This window comes from Falco punctatus (assembly GCF_963210335.1).
Source record: "Falco punctatus genome assembly, chromosome: 10".
NCBI lineage: Eukaryota > Metazoa > Chordata > Aves > Falconiformes > Falconidae > Falco > Falco punctatus.
In genome coordinates, this window is record NC_137590.1 from 19,123,768 (window position 1) to 19,144,405 (window position 20,638).

Genomic DNA, 20,638 nt, shown 5'->3' on the forward strand with positions numbered 1-20,638 from the left:
GCTCAACATGCTGAATTCAAGCATTCTTTAAACTGGGGAAAAAAAAAATCATATCTGCAGGCTTCTTCCTTCCTCCACTGTACTCCTCTGTCACAGCTAGGATCAGTGTCCAGTAGAAACGCATGCATTAGCACACAGTATCCTACTTCAGCTGAAGGAATGATACCAATAGGCCAAAATGATCACTCTGGAGTAAGAATACTGCTAGAATGACACTATGAATAATTCACCACTAGTTCAAATGATCTCTCCTTGCACACTGAAATTTTAAAAGTGTTCCAGCTGTCAGACTAGGGTTACCCTAGAAAAAGAAAAAAGTATACAAAGGACACAAGAACAACCCCGCTCCCTTTCCACAAGTAGTTTTTAAATTGCAGCCTACACATGTCTTCTTCCTTCCCTCCTCCTTTTCCTATGCTTTACCCTAATAAGCCAGGGAGGAGACATCAGCATCCATCAGCAAAATGGAAAAATTATGTATTTCCAGTGACAGGCTGGACATGAAGAAGCAGGGAAGGGGCAGAGACACAACCTGGTCCCTGAAATGCATTAGGTCATGGGACAAAAAGCTCAGCTACGCAGACGCACAATGGCAAGTGGGGGAACTCAAGTAACACCCTCACACTGCTCCTCCCACCCCCACAGGAGCCACCAGCCCACCAAAGGCTCATCTCCAGAAGCAGAGGCACTACAGTAGGCTCAGGAACCCCACTAACTTAGAGAAGCAAAGCCTCTGCCCTGGCTCCTCTCCAGGCCATCACAGAAGAGCATATATATATGTACATTCATGTACGTGTTGTTTATCTATGTGTGGGCCACTAGGACTTACATGCTTAGCCTCACTTTTAGCTGGATCCGGGCCACAGCCTCAAGCGGTCTCACCTCCATTTGGCTACCAGATCTGGCAACCCCTAACAAGATTTGTAACAACTTACTTTCTAACCCAGTCAGTTGGAAAATGATTTAGAAAACAAAAATGTTACCAGGATGGAAGTCAAAGAACCCAGAAGTTAAAAAAAAATTTTAAAAAAATCAAACAGAAGACTAGGAGGGAATATGTTACAGACACTGAATGAGTACAGCAAAAGCCTGCCACTTTAACACCCCTCTGTCAGCTGACAGCAACCAGGCATTATGTTCCTGCTCCAGGCTGCCAACAAGGGCTGCAGAGTGTGACCTTTGTGCTATCCATCTCTGGAGAACACCAGAGCCACGCACCAGCAGCACACAACTAATACTCAGGTTTTCTTCAAGTGCCTACAGCTTTTTAACACACCAGTTTTAGGAAAGCCTGAGATACAATTTTGTGATTTTTTGCAGTCAAGAACAGAAGCTCAAAACCCCTCACATTTCTAGGGTGGGCTTTCCCCCTGCCACAAGGAGGCTGAAATCACCTTCTCTAACTAGTTCCAAGTCTTCTGTGAGCACCTTCAGTATAGAGGCTACAGAGGCGGCTACAAAGGCGGCAAAGCCATTGTTTAACTGAAGGACTTAAAACTTTTCTGCACACCTAAGTGACTCAATCCAAATTTCATTCTACAATGTTTCTAATAGAAAAATCTAAGTACTATGAAGAAACAGTATTACTCCCACTAAGCACAGTGCAGTAAAGTTTAAGTACCAAGCAGGTATCATTTAATGGCCAGTTACTAACTAATTGAAAACCTATAGTTTTGAGGGCAGTGAAGATTTGACAGTTATCCCCCTTTAGTAAGAACGTTAAAGGGGACTTTTTTTCTAAGAAGTAAGTGCAAAATGATGGGTTTTACTCACCTGACAAGGTCCACTTGAAGACCAACATCCCTTCTTTCCCTGAGCCTTTAGCTACTGCAGCAAACAGCCAAACCCACCAGATTTCTTCTCTTAAAAAAAAAATAAATCTGTTGCTGGTAACCAGGAAGTGCACCCATCCCAGAGCCAGCCAGGCACCACCCCTAGGCAGGTACCTGCTTTCCAGTGAATTTAGCTTAATCCTCTTCATTAATCAAGCTCCTTTCTTTTTGTCACTTCCTTTTCAATTTTCAGAGCAACCTGACTTTGGGACTGCAGTTCTTCTTGGGTCACATCATGCAGCTGTTTTCTTTGCTAGACCATGAATCTTACAACCACCCAACCTTTCTGAACAGGCAGAACCTACTTACAGCACGTTGGCTACCACCCCGGGAAGAGAGGCATGCTCAACGGGACTGGGCAGTCCTGCATTCACCAGGAACTGCTTTAACAACAGGATGCAGTTCAGCACAGTGGGAACAAACCCAAGATGTTCAGGGTAAAGACATCTATCTACTTTAAATGGGGTGGTAAAAGTGGATTCAAAAATAGTTTAGCCTAGAGCATTCATTCAGACTGGGTTACTAACCCTGCTCCACAAGTACAACTGCTGTGTGGAACAGAGTTGTATTTGCATTCTCATGCCACAGACGCGTGCGGTCTTTTTGCTGCCCCTCTCCATACAAAAAGAGCGCTGAACTGCTGAGTCTGTAAAATAGCACCAGGGTGGATTCATACATCTCATTGTCCAACTTGTAATTAACTCTGTGGCCATGCAGCAGTGAAGCAGCCTTGAAGGCACTGCACAAAATCCTGTCTCCTCCTCAGCAGCAAAAAAATTGCTGTTAGACGCCCGTTCGGGAGAGAATGAATATTAGTTTCCCACTGAAATCAGAAATTAAATGCTTCTCCCACCTTTCTTGCAAAATCCCCTTATAGTTGAGAATTCAAGCCCCTGCATCTCCTATCTGTTCCCATAGGAACATAAGAGACAACCACTTCCAACCTCATCTCCCTTTCCAATAACAGAAATATCTAATGAAGCCTTGGTAGCCTTGCTGCTCTGCAGCAGGAACACTATGCATATTTGAATAAAAGAGAGAAAACACTTCTCTCTTCTGCTCCTGCTCCCTGTGAAAAGGAGTAGCAGTCACACAGTCCTAAAGGCCACCAAGTCTTGGATCACCATTATCTTTCTCCCTTTTCCTCTCTCTTAATTGGCTTCCATCACTTTTTGCTGTCAAAAAAACTAGAGTTTAAACAAAAACTCCATTATGAAATGCAAACTCCTGGAAAACTCCTGTACAGAGACAGCAGTCAGGTGCAAAGCAGTTGAGCAGACACCAGCATATTCATCTAAAGAACAGGGAAACAAAAGGGATGCATTTTTTGGAAACAGGATCTCCTGCTTTTCCAGGCTTGGGCAACCAGGAGTTGCAGCCTCCCACCCTCTGGCACTGCACCTTCTCTGCAGTGAGAGGCTTGCACCTTCAGATGCAAAGGCAGAAAACTGATCTGCAGTTCATACTGCCAACACAAAAGCTGCAAGCCCAGACATACTGGAATGATGAAAGTAGTCCAGAACAGGAAGAGAAAAGGGGCTTCACTCACACTCCCCACCCAAAAAGACTTCCTCAAATATTAATGTTAGATGAGGTACGTTACAGAAACTGTGCCTGCTGAAAGAACTGAAAGTCCAACTTACTCTTTCTTCAGAAGTTTTAGCCCTTGCGGTGTAGACTAGAGGCTCAAGAGCTGTATTTTCACATGCTAGTCAAGAGGGAGTGTTCTGGCCTAACACCAGGTAACTTACAGTTGAATGGTTTGCAAAACAAATCTATGTTAACATTGTGATATTCATGTCATAAATCAGGTAATTTAAAGTGAAAAGGTTCCCAACTGCTTTAACCACACCCTTTCACGCTTTTGCACTCAAAAGGATTTCATTTCACAGCCACAGTATACAAAGCAGTGACACAAAAAAGCAAAAGACCCGCAGCTACAGCAACAGAACCAATGCCATTTCTTCCTTTTCAGTTTAGCCATGTTATTTGCCAAAAAGCATGCCTCATCTAGTGCTGCAGCCACACGAATGAAAGACCTTATTCCTTATGAACACATTTAAGTGGGAGACAAGACTAGAGCTTCCGTCTCTTCCTGTCCTCTCTTCACTTGAAAGCAGTATAATGGATGGGCTTTTAAGTCTTTCTTTTTTGTTTATAACAAATTAAGAGAGCTAACTAGAAAAGAAAGATGAGCAGAGCAGCTGGAAAACCATACACACAACAGAAGTTGGGGACATAAAGGACATTAACTTGTCCATTACGATGTTTTAAGAGAATAATTAGCTCAGGCAGATCAGAGAAGGACAGCCCAGGATACTCGGTGTTGGAGAGACTTCTGTGTTCCCTTGAGCAATTCAGTCCTCAGCCTTGCCAGACAACTTACCTTGGAGGTACATCCAGTAGTAAACCTCACATAACTTCAAAAAATAATCTAACACTTCATATGAGCATGCATACTCATTTCAGAGAACACACACAGTGAATTTCCTTCCACTGTCTTGAATCAAGAAATATTTTTGAGCTTAGAGTCATTAAAAGCAGCCTCAGAACAGATCTGCTGCTCCACCTCCCCAGCTTCTACAGCGTAACCCTCAAAACGCAGAACGGCAGCAAGTCCTTTTCAGGCTTTCAATTCACATTGTGCCAGAAGTTCAAGTCCTGTAACAGCTCATTTCCTTTTCTTGTCCCGATGCTGGATACTTCCTTCATCGATTTATTTCTCTGCTAACGCCTACTACCTTGGAATATCCATCTAACCTCCCCAGCCACCCCCAGCTCCTCCATCAGCAGGCCCAAACACACAGGAGGAGAACAAGGATATGACAATCTGTTGGACCAAAGGACAGCACACAGCAGCGGGCTAAATTCCTCTGCTCTTTACCATTCCCAGTAGAAGGAAAAAAAAAAAAAAAAGAAAGAAAGAAAATCACTATTTCTGTAGTGATATCATCCCCTTGAAGACCTGGTCAAAGTAATTCATCACAAAATAAGCATTGTATGTCCCAAAGAATAAAGGTTAGATGCAATATATCTTAAAGTTCCTAACTAGAGGCTTACAAGCCATTCCAGGGAAGGAAAACCTAAGGAGCCAGTAAAACCTGGGACAGAAAACGGGTTCCTTACACTATGAAGGGCAAGGGTAGAGTTGTTGGTTTCCCCAGTGCATATCAACCACTTGGAAGCACATGGCCTGCACATATACAAATACACGGCCTGCAGACTTGCACACTAGTTGGAGAAACTGCCAAGTATGCATGTTCATGCTGCTTCTTCCCAAATCACCTGAAAAGCCACTGTGAGGTAGATAGGTTTCTGCCCACCCTTCCCTGCACAAGCTTCCACACATGCACCCCTTCACTGGGGCAAATTAAACACACCTGACACTCCTGAGCTTGCATGCAAACTCATACACTGCATACTCCAAATTCACAAACTCTGTAAATATTACCAGCAAGCTCCCATGAGGCACTTCAGATGCATGCACCACACTTACTCAGCCATCCGTTCACAGAACAAGCATTTTCTGCAGCATCCTACATGGTTCCCACCTCCAAACCCGCCTGTACTAATTCCTCCGCCCTCATCCAAGAGAAAGGCAGACCAAGGCCTCAGAGAATCGATAAATTCTTTCCCATCAGCAGAGCACTGCGGTCCCATAAAGCAAGACAAACTAATAGTTATATGCAATCAAAGTTTTTTACCTCAGATTCTTCCAGGCCAGTAACACTTAGAAGAACAGAGGACGACAGTGCATTTGTTGATGTCCTCATTTCCTATTGAGTTAAATTCAATTATGGCCCCTGAAGTGTTCAAAAGAGTTTGCTCTCAGATCTGGAAGAAAGAGTGCTCCTTTTTTGCTTTAAAAAAAATATTAAAGAAATCAATGAGGATAAAAGACTGTTTTCCAAAAGCAAGATATTGAACCAGGAATAACCATGAAATAGAGAGGAAAGAAGTCCAGGGCTTCCTACAGAATGAAGTTTTAACACAACAATTATGCAAAGGCATCTTGTCTGGCACTCCTTTCAAGCCACTGAAGTTCAAGGAAAGCTCTGCTCTTTCCAGTTTTAGAACATGCACGTAACATCTCAGGAAAGGCATCTCTCACTTCCTATATGCTTCATTATTCATGTGCCAAATAGCTTTATCCCCATATTAACCTCGGAAGGAAGACTTGAAAAGAAAGAGCAGCCTCTTTCTCTGCTAGAAAAATAAATGAAAATCACAAAGATGAGGGGAAGAGTAATCCCATAGCACACACAGAGAATCTCTGAAAGAAATCTGTCATTATTCTCCATTCTATTCAGGGAAGAAAGAGCGTCCGCTACAACAACAGGAACTCTAGAGAAGTCGCAAATTACTGCTTCTTCATTTTCTTTTAAGGACATTAACTTACCACCATTCAGCAGAGCAAATGGGAACTCTTTTTGCTTTCTCTGGCTTGGATCAAGGGCACATGTTTCCCCTCCAAGCAAAAAGACAGAGGTTCATATCTGAATACCCTCATTTAGTGAAGTGGTTGTCATTACCAGATGCTTGTTACAAAAAGGGTACTGTAGTTTAAAAGGTTAAACCTGGCTGAGAGGTAAAGCAGTCACACGGGACTGTTGAAGCGGAAAGACACATAGTCTTTGCAGGGACATCCTGGAACAAGAAACAGACCACTGGACTAGAAAACCCCTGCCATTTCCAGAGGGTCTCAAGCTGAAGTTCTTGAAAAATGGCTGATACACTTTTTTTTAAAGAGGACTTGTTTTGATTTCAACAGCAGAGAAACAACAAAGTGGCCCGCTTACTGTTCCAAAAGCATTTAGCGCTGGAGAGTTACACTGAGTTCACTTTACTACTTCTCACATCTGAGTTTTCAAACACTGAAGTCTGCGTTGTGTTTCAAAAAGGAAAGAACGTACAGTATGGTCACCTACAAAGGCAAGCCAAGCATAAAGGCAAGTTACACAACACTAGGTTGAATTTCAACGAAGAACACTTTTTAAGGGGCCCTGATATGACCAGGAAATACAGTATGCAAGACAACACTAGAAGGTAAGATTCACTATATCAGGACAGTCACAGGGTGGCTGAGATGCTGCAAACTCACAAGAAGCATCTGACTTGCTTTTAGTTTATGGGAGGTGAAATAGTTAATTTCCCATGAGAGAAAACAGCACAATTTTGCAAGATCATTTGGCAGATCACATGGGGAAAAGACAAGCCTCCAGATGCTCAGACTTTTGAGCTGGAATCTATATTCCAAAAATACTTCAAGGCTGTATCCATAGCTGTAAACACCAGCAAGTGCATTACACAGAACTGTGCTGAAAAGACAAGCCATGATATAATACTAAATTTCATTCTTCTTTCTAAAAGATGCAGAGCTGTATAAACACCAACTTTTCAGAGACACGGAGCAGCATGACAGAGCCAAATAGAAACCTTTCCGGGTAGAAATGCACTGGAGGCTTTTTTTTTCATGCCAGCCTCACCATTTCTATTGTACTTACTGCAATGCAACTATAATAGCAAAGTCTTGAATCTCCCTGTTTCTTCCTATTGTCCAGTTCAATTTTATTTATGGTGGCCCAAGGGATTCACCATACTATTTGCACATTTTTTGTTCTTCATAAAAAGACTAAATCCAGGCAAACTTCTAGATTAAAACTCAAGATCTCTCAGGTCTGTGCTGATAATCATACCTCTAGACCTACAAAAGAAGAAAAGACATGGCAAACACTCAGCACCTATTCATTTCAGGTAGCCTTCTCATATTTATCAATTAGCTAATTACTCCTAGTAACTATAAACACTGTTTAAAATTATCTTTCCATGTCTTCACAAGGTGAGAAGAATCTTATCCAATCAATTCCAGAATCAGCAAGCCTCTGCTCTCATGCAGCACAAAGTCCTAAGCTCTCCCATAACATGACACACATCGTTCAGATGCTCCAAGCAAACCTTCCTCACATGTCCCAGAGCACCAAACTGTATCAAATTAGTTATCCCACACACAACGCTGAGAGAACAAACACCTGAAAAGGCTCATCAGTGCTCACTCACCCCATAAAAATGTCAGTGTCCAGACAGAAAGGAGCATGCGGAGGAAGAGGGGCTGACACAGGTACCCTTCAGGACCGTGCCCGCCTGCGTTCCCAGCTAGTACCCCCTTTCAGGGCACAACGACATTCTCACTCTGAGAAAGTGGAAGTGGGTACAGCACCACTATCCCGTAGGTACAGGAAGCTCACAAAACTTCTTATGAAACAGCAGACATTTAGAAAATCCACATACCACATTAGGCACAAACTTCACTCCAACAGGCTTAGCCAGGATTCCCACAATAACCTGCCAGCAGCTCTCTGCAGGTATGCGCTAGCAGAGGGCTTTTCATCACCAGATGACTGCTGATGCAGCAGTGTCGATCTGTGCATAAGGTTACGGAAACGAGATCAGTTTAAACAACTCAGAGACAATGGTTAGCGTCGCTGGGGTTTTTCTAATCATTGCTTGCCAAACAGCATGTTTGCCTCATGAAATGGCAAATGAAGAACACAAGGAAACTTAGGATTTTTAAGACTAGATTGCATCTCATATCCTGTTCTCAGAGAGAAATTCTTATTAAGGTCAAAGACATCACTGAGGAATCTACTTGTAGTTTTCATTTCACACAAAGGGAACATGCAAGGACCAAAAGCAGGCTGGTTACTGATTTAACAGCTTGAACAGAACTAAAAGCCATGAATTTTCATGCAATTCCAGACGCATTTGTAATCAACCTGAAGGAGACAGAAAGCCAGACCTCCTCAAAGAGGGAGGGAGGAGAACTTCCAGAGGTCTACAAGAGACTGCAGGAGCACGAGTCCAGTTAAAGAAGCATTTGTGCAAGAGCAGACAGACTAGAAGCTTGGGGGTTAAGAACCCGTTACAAAACTCCTTGTTAGTCAGGCAGCCTGCTTGCCATGCAAATTTTCTACTCTCACTGCAAGGAAGAAAAAACATAATCAGTAAGCTTTTTTATTTAATCTTTTAGCTTGACATCTTTTCAAAGAAATCCAGTGTATGAGGTAAGGGACCCATGCCCCTTTCACTGGCAGGAAGAAAGAAAAGAATAAGGAGGAGGAAAGAAAAAGACAGAAAAAATGCCTGAAGATAGAGGGCACATTTTTTTTTCTAAAGCTCAGCAGGAATTCTGCATTTTATTCAAAATAATTTTGTAATTAATTTAGGATCAAGATGCCACGCACCATAACTTAAATTTATGCACCCAAGCAAGCTAGCAGAATAAAAGTGCTTAGCACCTTGCATTACAGAATTACAGTTAGAGCAATTGCTGCGGTAGGAGACAAAAAAAATTACATTGTATTATTGGAAAGCAGAGTGAGATCTAGCAAGCAGGATCAACACAGCTGCGCAAAGGGAGCAGACTCTTGAGTCAATGTCTGTGCCCTGCAAGTAAACTATCAACTCCCAGCTATGCTTGTGCTCTTAAAATACATAGCAATTTGATTTTTGTTTCAGTGGGTAAACTCCATTTCTTACCAAAATCACCAAAATAATTTCAGTTTCTTGTGTCTTAAAAGGTCAAACCTGGACAGATACCACACCTGGCAAATTTTCAAGGTTTTTCCTCTGATTTCTCTTTAGAAATACACAAAGCATTAGCTTGAGAACAAATGAATGTAGTTCTAACTAGAAGCATCGCACAATTCCCACCACCGTGAAACACATGCCACGTATGTTTGCTCTGGCAGACAAACATTTAAATTAACAGTATCACGTAGGTACAGCACAGAATAAAGAAAATACCAGCACAAACTAGCTTCAAGTTAAAAGTCTGATTGACTCCAAGAATCTACTCCAGTAAGAATAAACATCCCAAAGCTATCCGCAGATCCCAAGAGTCCATTTGTCACGCTCCCGATAGCACAAAGGACACTTTCATAAACTCCCTTCCCCAGCTCTTGACAAACTCCAGCCCTGCAGCCCTCCAAGAGCAGATGAAAACAGTTTCACCCTTCCAAGCATCTCAATTTCTGTCTCTTTAAGTGTAACTTCCTCAAAGTCCAACGCTGAATCCAGCTCAGGATGTACTTATTCATCTGCTGGATCACTGTCAGGATCAGAGAGACTGCTAGTTTTAACCAAGGATTATTTACTGCTACCTAGGTGGCAAGCTGAAACAGGACATACCCTGTTCTCTCAAGAGGAAAAGCTGGGTGCAGACCCCCCGAAGTAAAAGCTGCTTGTTCTAGAGCAGATACAATTGTTACCCAGGCAGGGGGCAAGTCTCAAGCATCCTTCCACTGTCTGAAGACAGAACAGAAGCACTGCTGGTTTAATGCAAGAAAGTTTAATAAATTTTAGGCAGGCCAGTAAATGACTCAAAGCCTGAAAGGCTGTTATCTGCCCAAAGCTGAGCAGGGTACCAAGCATGCTGGGGTTTTACTCTCAAGCTTTAGCATTCCCGTATTCCCTACAGGTCTCCAGCTTGATGGGCCTTGCCTGGAAGAGACCCTCAAAAGATTGGTATTCATGTTGCTTAAGGAGTTTTTTTTAAGTCACAAAGGCTTGGAAGAAGTGTATAAATGTTTTGGTTGGTTGGGGTTTTTTTTTATGCAAGTCAATACAATTATATTGCAATGCAAAAACTACATTGACCTAGTTTTGATGAGCTAACTCATAAAATTAATTAACTTCTAAGATGAGGCTGCATAGGAAACATCCCTTTGCCTGTCTTTACACTTGGCACTATAAAACATCGTCAAACATCTGTACCTTCAGCACCCTGGGATTAAAGGTCGCAGAGCAAAGAGAGACACCACCTGAACTTCACATGGAATATAACTGCAATTCACAGCTTCTGCGCTCAGGGAATGCCAGACTGGTTTGGTTTTGTTTTGGGGTTTTGTGTGTGTTTGTTTGTTTTGGGTTTTTTTGTTTGTTTGTTTTGGGGGGGGGGGGGGGGGGGGAGTTGTTGGTGGGGGTTGTTTTGGTTTTTTGTTTGTGGCTTGGGGTTTTTTTGTTGGTTTTTGGTTGGTTTTTTTGTTCGTTTTTGTTTTTTTACAGAAGGGAAGCAAAGACAGGTGGGACTGATAAAAACATGCAGGTCAAGTGGATCTGTCAAAGGGCCTGCAAGTTTATGTCTCGAGTTTCTGGTCAGACACACACAGTGTTTAACGGGTACATAAAAAAATCTCCTGTCTTGGAACAAACTGAGGTAGACATCGCACAAGGAATGTGACATTTATATTCTCATGCAAAGTCCAAAAGCACATCTGTGCACGTACATACAAAGATTCTTTTTGTTGTAACTATTTGTTTATAGGAATTTTGAAAAAGTTTCATAAAGTAGAACTCCGCCAAAACGTGGTACAATGCAAATGCACCTCACCGAGTATCTGCTGAAGGCAAGTCTCCTCAACACTTTTAAACAGTTTGCTATCCACATATTTTTTTTTATGAAACAGACTGACAGCTATTTTGGTTTACCCTATTTTTCTCTGGTTTTTTAACATAGCTTTTTATCATTGGAGGGAGTATTTTCATCCTTTCTACTTTTCTTCCTGGAGCAGCAGGTTTCTTAATTTTAACCACTCAGATCACACTGTTGCACAACTGTTCCTTCCTAGGAGTCTAGAAGGGGAACAGGGTGGACAGCACAGTGAAGCTTGACTTTCTCATTAACCATTTCCCAGCAATGACCGAGCAGTCAGGGACTTCCAGCAATCCCTGTTTCTGTGATTTCTGATTTGATTTTGCAGACAGTAGTCAAAAAGATCTAGCCCAGAGCCTTAAGTTCAAATGGAATTTTGATCAAATCTAGTTTTTACAGGTCAGCATTATCAAAATCAGTATTAGCAATACAGATTTTGCTCATATTCGAGTATAATTTTGACTCTAGCACATTATGAAGAGAATAAAATTTTTGTAGAACAGCAGACACAGTAACTCCCAAATATCTTCTTTTATTTAATTACGGATTTAAAGGGGAGCACTATGTCCTACTCCTGTCTGAAGAGTTTTGGTTACAGAAGTTCCGTGCTATATGCATTATTTACCATGTAGCAGATGTTGCTCATGTTTCTTGTCCCTGTTAGCCATTACCAGCCTGCCTGTCTACTACAAACTGACACACGCTCACTGGGCTGAGCAGTGACCTAATCAGCAGCTTTGAGAACCTGATGTAACTTATGACACAGAAAGCTAACACCTAGGAAAACAAATAGCTTCACTCAGATAATGTTTCTTATTTAGAAAGCTTTCCACCGGTGCCCACTAGATACACATTTCACTGAAGCCAATGTCATAAAACTGAGAGATTAAAGACAGTCTTTACAGAAGCCACTTCCTACAATTTCATTATCTCCCAGCCACTACTACTTTAAAAACACGCAGCCTGACCACACAAGCACAGACATTTCTTGCTGTTCAGCCAGAAAATGATAGTCAGCAGGATGGAGCAACTCATCACCAGGTATTACGAAGTTTTGTCCCGGCAGGTGAATAAACTTCCCACCTTGGCAGAGGTTATACTTTCCCTCAGAGCCATTTCCTTTAACACGCTGGCTAATCCCTCCAACAGAGGTTTGCTGCTTCCAGTACACCACACTTGAACACCCCAGCATCCCAAGAGCTACCTATACTATCCTTGGCAATCACTATGCTGTTTTCCACCTGGACGTGGCTGTAAGCACCACCCTGCATATCAGGACCTGCAGACAGTCTTCGCTCCTATATCACAAGTGGTAACTGAAGCCTGTCGCGAGGACACTGGCAGGGACCAATTCACAGCACAGGCACAGCATGAAATCTGGCTGAGCAGTCTGGCAACGTCCCAGCTGCAAGAGCTGAGAGTGATAGATCCTTTACTTTAAGCATGCAGTTCTCTGTGACCCTTACTGGGGATTTCTACGGTCAGGGCCCATCAACCACTATGGCAGATCCATGTCGCCGGAGTACTCAGTGCCAGCTACCTGTTTCAGATAGCGGTCCCTGCGGAGAAGTAATAAAGGCTGAGGCAGAATCCATGTGTCACACCCACCTCCCTCCGCACACCGGCGGCTTCTCCCTGCACAGCCAGCAACACCTACCGGCTCTCCCACACCAGGCTGGTGCTGACAGCCAGGGCCAGCTCGGGCCGGGGTCCTGGGTCCCGCTCCGGACCCCACACCAGCCCCCGTGCCGCCCGCACCCGCCCGGGGCAGGGTCGCCCCTTTCTGCGGGATGCGGCCCCGTCCCGGGCCCGGCCGGCTGGCAGTGCTGGCGCTGCTCCGGCGGCCGCCCTGCCCCTGCCCTGCCCGGCCGGGGGGGGACGAGGCGCCCCCCGGACACAGTCCGGCCCGCACCCGCCGCCGCCCCCAGGACGGAACAAAGCGCGGCGGGGCCGGGCCCAGCGCCGGGAGCGTCCCCCCGCCCCAGCACCCGTCTGTCCCCTCAGCATCCCCCCACCCCGGCCCGGGGACCTGCCCGCCCGCCGCAGGGAAGGCCCCGCCGCTGTGGGGGGCGCTGCCGGCCCCCCCCAGGCCCACGGGGGTCGCCGCCACCCTCCCGCCTCCCCTCACCTCTCAGCCGCCGCCGCCAGCCACGCAGGCCCAGGGCCGCCGCCACCTCCATCCCGGGGGCCTCACAGCCCCCCGATTCTCTAACACCGCCTCCGCCCGTGCAGGGGCCGCCCCCGCCCGTGCCGGGCCGCCCACTGCGTCAGCTTCGTAAGGGCCGCTACGCACCCAGCGGTCACCATGGCGACGTCTGTGGCGGGGGTTGGGGGGAGCGCGTAAGTACAGGGGGCGGTGGCGCCCCCTGGCGGGACCGAGGCAGCGGCGCGGGCCGGGCCTTCCCGCTGCGGGCTGAGAGGAGCGGGGCCGCCATCGCCCCCTCCTCAGGGGGGCCGGACCCTGGCCAGGGCGCACACACACCCCGGCTATTCCTCACCTCTCCCTGCTCGGCGCCACGCAGCCCCCTGAGGGGACCTGCGACCTACCCCCACCAGGGGCACATCGCGGCCCCACAGCCCGGGGCAGCCAGAGCCCCCCTAAACCCACTGCGGGCATCGGGGTGGCCTTGTCCCCCCCGGCGAGGCCACCCGCTGCTGCCAGGCCAGCCCCAGCGCCGCCCTTCTGACAGCATCGGGCACTCCTGGCATCCCTTTTCCCTGAGAAGGGCCCAGTGGCATAACATGACAACCCCCCGCCCCCCCAGAACCCCCCGGCCAGGACCCCCTCCCCACGGAGCCCCCCGGCCAGGACCCCACTCTGCTCAGCCCATCAGGCCAGCCACCAGCCGCCCACCCCCGAGGTACCCCCCTTCCAACCCTCAGAGCAACGGTTTAGGTTTCCAGGCCAGTGCTGGTTATCGCCTTTTAATCCAAAGGCTTCAGGCTATAACCTGGCTGAAATGGAAACAAGGTTTTCTTGTCTATAACTTTACAGGTCTGTGTGGGCTGGATGACCGGCGCTCTCCGGCAATCTGAGCACAGGTGCCTCCTGCTCACACGTATACTTACTAACAAAGCCCTCAGAAGGATGGATGAGCCATGTCAGCCTTCCCCTGGTCACGGCATTTGGGTGGGAGGCAGGACAGCAGTGGCACAGGTCAGACAGCACCAGCCTCAGCGTGGCAAGTGCTGAAGTATCAGCCAAGGACATAGTTGAGATGCTCTTATTGCAAAAGACTAGAAAAGTAGCAAAAAAAAAAAAAAAAAAGAAAGAAAAAAAGTCTCTTGTGGGTAGGAATACCTGTCCCAGAAAACAGTGCAGCTCATTCAGCAGGGGACAGCAGCATATACCCATCTGTCCATTCCTCCTTAAAGGAAGGAGAGCAGCCTTCAAATGGTCTGCTCAGTGATATCACTATACCTTGAAAATAAAATAGCCTGGCAGTACTATAGGTGGTAGAAAAACATTCAGCAACAGCTTTGAAGCTCTGGTATTCATTTATGCTGAGGTCTCTGTATACTGTTCAGGTGTTAAAAAAAAAAAATTAAAAAAATCACACTCATTTTAAGTCCCTTTATCTTGTCAGACAGGTGTAAAGTGGCTCTGGTTTAGATGAAAAGCTGGTGCCAAATCTAGTATTTAGACAAACCATTTCATCCTGCATGTGGCACTTTCAAGGTCTTCCTTCAGCACAACCATCCTCAGCAGAGCAGTGCCAATCCAGTGGGCAGACACTCCTGCAAGTGCTGAAACCTAGAGCAGACAGAAGCAAGACTCTCAGGAAAACTTCAGTCGCTATTTTATTAATGAAAATACAATCAGTAGCTGTTCAAGACTTTCAATTCGAGTGGTGGTATAGAGTACATACCAGCCCAGATCCTGCCAATTAATGTACACAAGTCATCACAGGCAATTAATCTCATACAGCTCAAGCTTTCTGCTTGCAAGCAGCCCCAGCTGTCCGTATCTAACTCTGCTCCACAAGAGAGCTGCCGGTTAGCAAGGGACAGACCATATTTATAGCCCAGCCTCAGCAACAGAGTACATCACAGCTACCGGCAGGTCTTTCTTTGCAGGTTCTGTATGGCAGTGACACAATCTACAAACAAATTTGGACTTTGTTTTGTGTAAGCCTGTTTCCTTAACACTCCCTCAGAGTGTAAGGGAAGGGCTTAACACCCCTCAAATCCCCTGTCTCTGCCCTCATGCAAAGGACATTGCTCCCTATCACTGCATGGGAGGGTGGGTGGCAGAGCACTCAGAGTAATACCTACCAGAAGAAAAAAGCTGCTTGATTAAGACATTAATTTGAGGTGGTGCATAAATTAAACCACTTTAGCCCTGCTGAACCCAGTCTCCACCTACATCCTCTCTAGCAAGAACATTCACTTCAGTTTCCCATCCTGGGGAAGATGAAAGAGTTTGGTTTGGAGTGCCCAGGGCAATGGCATGGAGATGTACATGCGTCAGTGACAAGTCCTACATCTTAGGAGGGATGTAGGAGAGCAGAGTTACAGCAAAGATACATATATCAGCTGGGTTACCACAGCTGATGGCTCAGGTACATGCCTATTAGGGTGCACTTACACAGCCTGCTTTATTGCCTTTCCATCAGGAGATCACCTCCACTGACACACCACCATCCGTTTCATAATAAAACCTTCAGCAGCCACATCGGCTTAATAAATTGCCGTCCCTCACCATCCCCACTCACCCTTGGGCTATCCTGCAGTGTTGTAGCCAAGATGAAGAATAACCCAAGAACATGAGGATAGGGGGCATTCTCTGTGGTTCTTTAAGCTGGAGCCTGTCATACCTCAACCAGACAGGTATGGCACACAGCTGTTTGTCACCACAGCCTTGGAATCGCCGATATCAGCTCCCCAGGACAAGTGAAATGTCCAGACTGCTGTGGACAGCCTTGGCAGAGCTCTGGAGATCTCCAACATGCCAGCAGCGCACAGGGAGTATGCGATCAACAAAGAACCTGTCCAGCTCTGCTGATCTGAGTGTCCTGAAGAAAGCCAGTGGGATTCTGGGGTTAAGGATCACATTCTTCTAAACCTAAAAGCAAAACAAACGTCTCTCCAGGAAATTTAGAAAAGTAACAAGGATCTGCCATGTACAAACCCAGGAGCCATCAGCTACCAAAAATAGCTGTGTACATGGGAAGCTTATTATTATTATTATTATTCAGTTTGTTTTAGTTACTACCACCCCCAAGCACAGCACATCCAATCACACTGCTCTTAAATTCTGCTCCTGCTTGCCTCCCCAGTCAGAACCAGACAGTTTGTTACTCCTCTGGTAACAAGCCCCTCTCCTCCTCAATCCCAACCCTGACAGTTTCCCTGAACTGTTCTGTGAGTATTACAATAAAATCACAGGAAAATATATTAACAAGCTTACATGGGATCTTCTGAGAGCACAGAAATGGTGGTTCAAACATCCAGGCTACCCAGCTGCCTTCTGTCTCCTGTTCAAGCCCTGCAAAACACCAAGCCAGAGGGGAGCCCCATCACCCCTGCAGCAGCTGCAGGCATTATGCCAGGTTCATCTTTATTTCCTGGCAGGCTAAAACTGCCTTGAGATAACTTTTTGCATTAGCACAAACTCTCACCACCAAATGATCATCCCACAGCTTCTTCCACCACATATATTGGGAAATAAAGCCACCTCTGCTACTTGTGATCACTTCTTTGTGGTAGAGGGGACAGGAGATGCCTGAGCACTGTGCAGAGAGCAACCAGCCCCCAGCCCTTGCAGGTGACATGGCTAAATTCAAAGGAGGTGACATCAACAAGCATCTTGGCAAGATATTTTTTTTTTCAATTCTCAAAGGGAGGGTCACTGGGGACAGGCCATCACCAAAACAATAACATCACTCCAATATTCCCTTCAGAGGCACACACCCCAGTACCTCACCCACCATCTCTCACACTTCGGAATATCAGTTAACCATGTTCCCCCAGCAAAGTACCACCAAATCAGAAAAAACCCACACAGTTTCCTTCAGATGATGCCAGTACCAGATACAACCAGAATTGGGGAGGTAATTCTAAAAAACAAAGCAAGAGGAACCCCTGTCCCCCACTTCCATCACATCAAGCGTGAAGTGCCTGCACCTGCTTCCAGCGCCCGTGGTAGCTGTGCCTCCCCAGCCTGCCTGTCAGCTCTCCTTCACTACCCGGCATGACTCCCACCTGCAGTTAGCCAGAGCCATCAGTCCCCATCGCCTACTACCGGAGCATTTCTTAGCTAGCGCCTTCAGGCTGATCCTGCTTGGCTTAGAAGCTCCCCACACACACCAGCTAGCCAGGTCCTTCATTATCCACCAACAGATCCCCCCACCGAAAGCTGCTCTGCCTTGATGCCCACAGAAGCAGCTGTGATCCCAGCACACAGAGCCACCACCTCCCAGACTGGCCCTCCATCTTCTGCTTCCTCACTTCCCTGTCCCCTGTGCTGGCACCACAGAGTTCCCAAAGCAGGGACTAGCAGATGCTAATGCCCCCACAGCAGAACCAGCTGCTTCAGCACTGCAAACAAACAGCATTACTCAAATCTTAACTAAAAATCATTATCCTAACGAAGGTGCTTCTCTTCTGCTCAGCATGTTTGCAAAATTCTCCATCTCCCCCAGGCTAGATCAGGGCCTTCTGCAGTTCCTCCAGGCACCAGGACATGCCTTGGAGGGGTACCACGCTGCTGTGCCAAGCAGTCATTCCCCCACACCATGTTCAGGATTATGCACCCAGCCTCCCTCCCATTAAATAAATGTTTATTAGCATTTTACAGGCATCATTACAACTAAGATAGCCAGCACAGTACCCACGTCAAGGTTCAGGGAGCTGTACAAGTCAAAGCAGGGCACTGCCAACTTGAATACTCCACAGGTACTGCTGTCAGGACACCCCAGGAGAGACGTTTGGTTTCTGTTGGGGACAAACTCTGGTGCCCCCACTCTTGCCTTTCAAAAGGCAAGAGGCTGGTCTAATATCTAACAGGGAGCACCCAGGTGGCTGGATTCGGTCTTGCCCCACCCTGTGTGCCTGAACCCCCAAAACAACTCAGTTCCTCCCGTCAGCTAAGGCTCATTTCAGAGATGAGACCTCTCCAGCCTCAGCCAGTCTAACCTGGGGACAGATGCTCTGGAGACAAGCTGAAAGCACAAAGCCAGGCTTTTAAACCAGCACACACAGGGGTTTACAGGCTGCTCCAGGAGCTGAAATACCACCAAACGGCTGGGCAGGGCCTCTTTACTCACAGGCTGGCAAACCTCTGCCACGCTTGTGAAGAGTCAGACCATTACCAAGGTGTGCGGCAGCACCCAGTTCCCAGTGCAGGCTTGCAGGGCAGTGTGCTGCCGGCACCTTCCTGGCCAGCTTGGCAGTTCCTTCTCCTGGGCACAGCTCTTTCACACCAGCACAGACATACTGGTGGGCAGCCCCTTTTGCCCAGCCAGGAGGTTTCCAAGCCCTGCCTCAGCAGGTGGGACCACATTTCCAGCCACAAAGCTGCTTCCTCAGGCACTGCTTCGCAGGATTCCTCCCGTCTGCAAGCCATCTCCCACACAGGGAGCCAGGGCACTACATGCCTTTACAATGCAGCGGGTTCACTTTTGGCATATAGTAAATACATACGTGTGCACACGTGTTTATTTTACTGGCCTTGACAGGAAGCCTAGAAACGATTTCTCCCCCAGGTTGCATTTGGTAATTCAGCACAGCCTTTGCTGCTAATGATTCCAAGCACAAACTCATCCTCCAGCTGCTTTTCTAAATTTGTGCCAGATCTAACTATGGAAGCCAAGCCTCAAAGACTTGCTATAAATCCCGCCAGCACTTCCCCCTCCCAAGGACATTATCCAGCATTACCCAAGCTGTGACTCTTCAGCCCAGAAATTTCTCATTGGTAAATAGCCATCTCCACTGAAGAGGAACATTAAATAACATTTCACTGGAGCTCTCACCACTGCTGAGGCTGCTTAGCAAAGCTCAGGGCCTTTTCCTGCCCAGCAGCAGCAGGTGGCCTCTCCATCAGAGAAAAGCAGGTGAGTGGTCCAGGCTGTTGGTACATTTGCCATCATCCTGCAGCTCCATTGCATGCTACCTCTTGGACAAACCCATCATCCTCAGCAAGCCATACATTGCCCTGTGCTGAAGTTTGCTTTTTTTTTTTTTTTTTGCCTGGGATTATAAACCCTTGTGGTTTTGCAGAAAAAAGGAATCATAGATATGAACCCTAAAGGCTCCGAGGGGGGGAAATGCAAACCCGCAAGCTCCTCGTTCTGGGGAGCTGACCTATGACGTTGCGTTTGCAGTGCTGGCAGCCCAGCAGAGACCCTGGCTCCCTCAGAGCACTACCTCACCGCAGTGCAATAATATGTCATTTTCTTTATCTGCTTGACCCCCCCACCACCACCAAATTCCTACACGCTCTCTTACTTCTCCTCACCGCCTACCTTTCAAATGCCCTTGGCTCCATCCTCCTTGCTAAAACCTCATTTGAAAGGAAAGCTCTAGCCCAGAAATGAATCAGGATTTTTTAACAGGAGCTTTAGGGATGTGGGATGCATTCACCCCCACAAGCAGGAGAGCTGGCCTTTTCCCAGGGCTCTGCAGGACTCGGTCAGGTGGCATTAACACAGCTTCCCTGCAGAGGAACATTGGCCGAGACATCAAACCATGAGAATTTACCCCATGGGCTGACCAAGAATGAGCTGCTTTCTAATTCTCAGTAGCTTGCATGATTCCTGTTACAGGAGGTTAGCAGGACAGCAGCAAGATAGGAAAGTTTACAGTTCAGCTGTGTTGTGCCTGTCAGTGGTGGAGAGGAGCAGTTGTAAGAGAGCACTGAGCCCGCTTCTCCCTCACCAAGCAGCACCTGCAGCCTCCCGGGCTCTCTAGGAAGCAAGAGGGACCATGAATACCACTGTTGGATGTGGGGACCACACAGAAGATGCAGATGCTGCTCAGAAGATGCCACCCCTCCCTGTTTGCCATGTGCCTGGATGTTAGTCAGATGCAATTAAAAAGCAGCAGCTGGAGCCAGGCTACTTGGATAATTTCATTAGGCCAAATGCCCTCCCTTCTCTGCTTGCTTGGGGGCCTGCACTTGCTTCTGGAGGTGATTCTTAGCAGGGCTGAGGCAGTAGTACTGAACCAGAAGGTTTCACATTAAGGATTCCTCTCTGGCTCTGCTCCTGGCTCCTTGCCCACTCCTCACACCAGGCTGCAGAGCCATCCCTTGGTTCTCTAGGGCCTCAAAAACCTTTCTAACCCACTTGGCTTTCGCCCAGCTCCGAACTGCCAGAGGGGGAGTCTCTGCTTTCGCCTGGAGACTGTGCTTCCCATTGAGATCCTAATCCTCCTC

General features: G+C 46.8%; 1 protein-coding gene across 10 annotated transcripts in view; it reads right to left on the reverse strand.

Moving 5' to 3' along the window:
- The window catches only part of DAGLA (diacylglycerol lipase alpha), a 78,988-nt gene extending 58,965 nt beyond the window's left edge, over window positions 1-20,023 (reverse strand). For 5 of the 10 annotated variants that reach the window (XM_080403826.1, XM_080403821.1, XM_080403820.1 and 2 more), the window contains exon 1: window positions 13,391-20,023. The gene's annotated coding sequence lies outside the window, so the exon portion shown is untranslated. The other 5 variants (XM_080403828.1, XM_080403823.1, XM_080403835.1 and 2 more) reach the window with 5 other exon arrangements.
- Window positions 20,024-20,638: the final 615 nt, after the last annotated feature.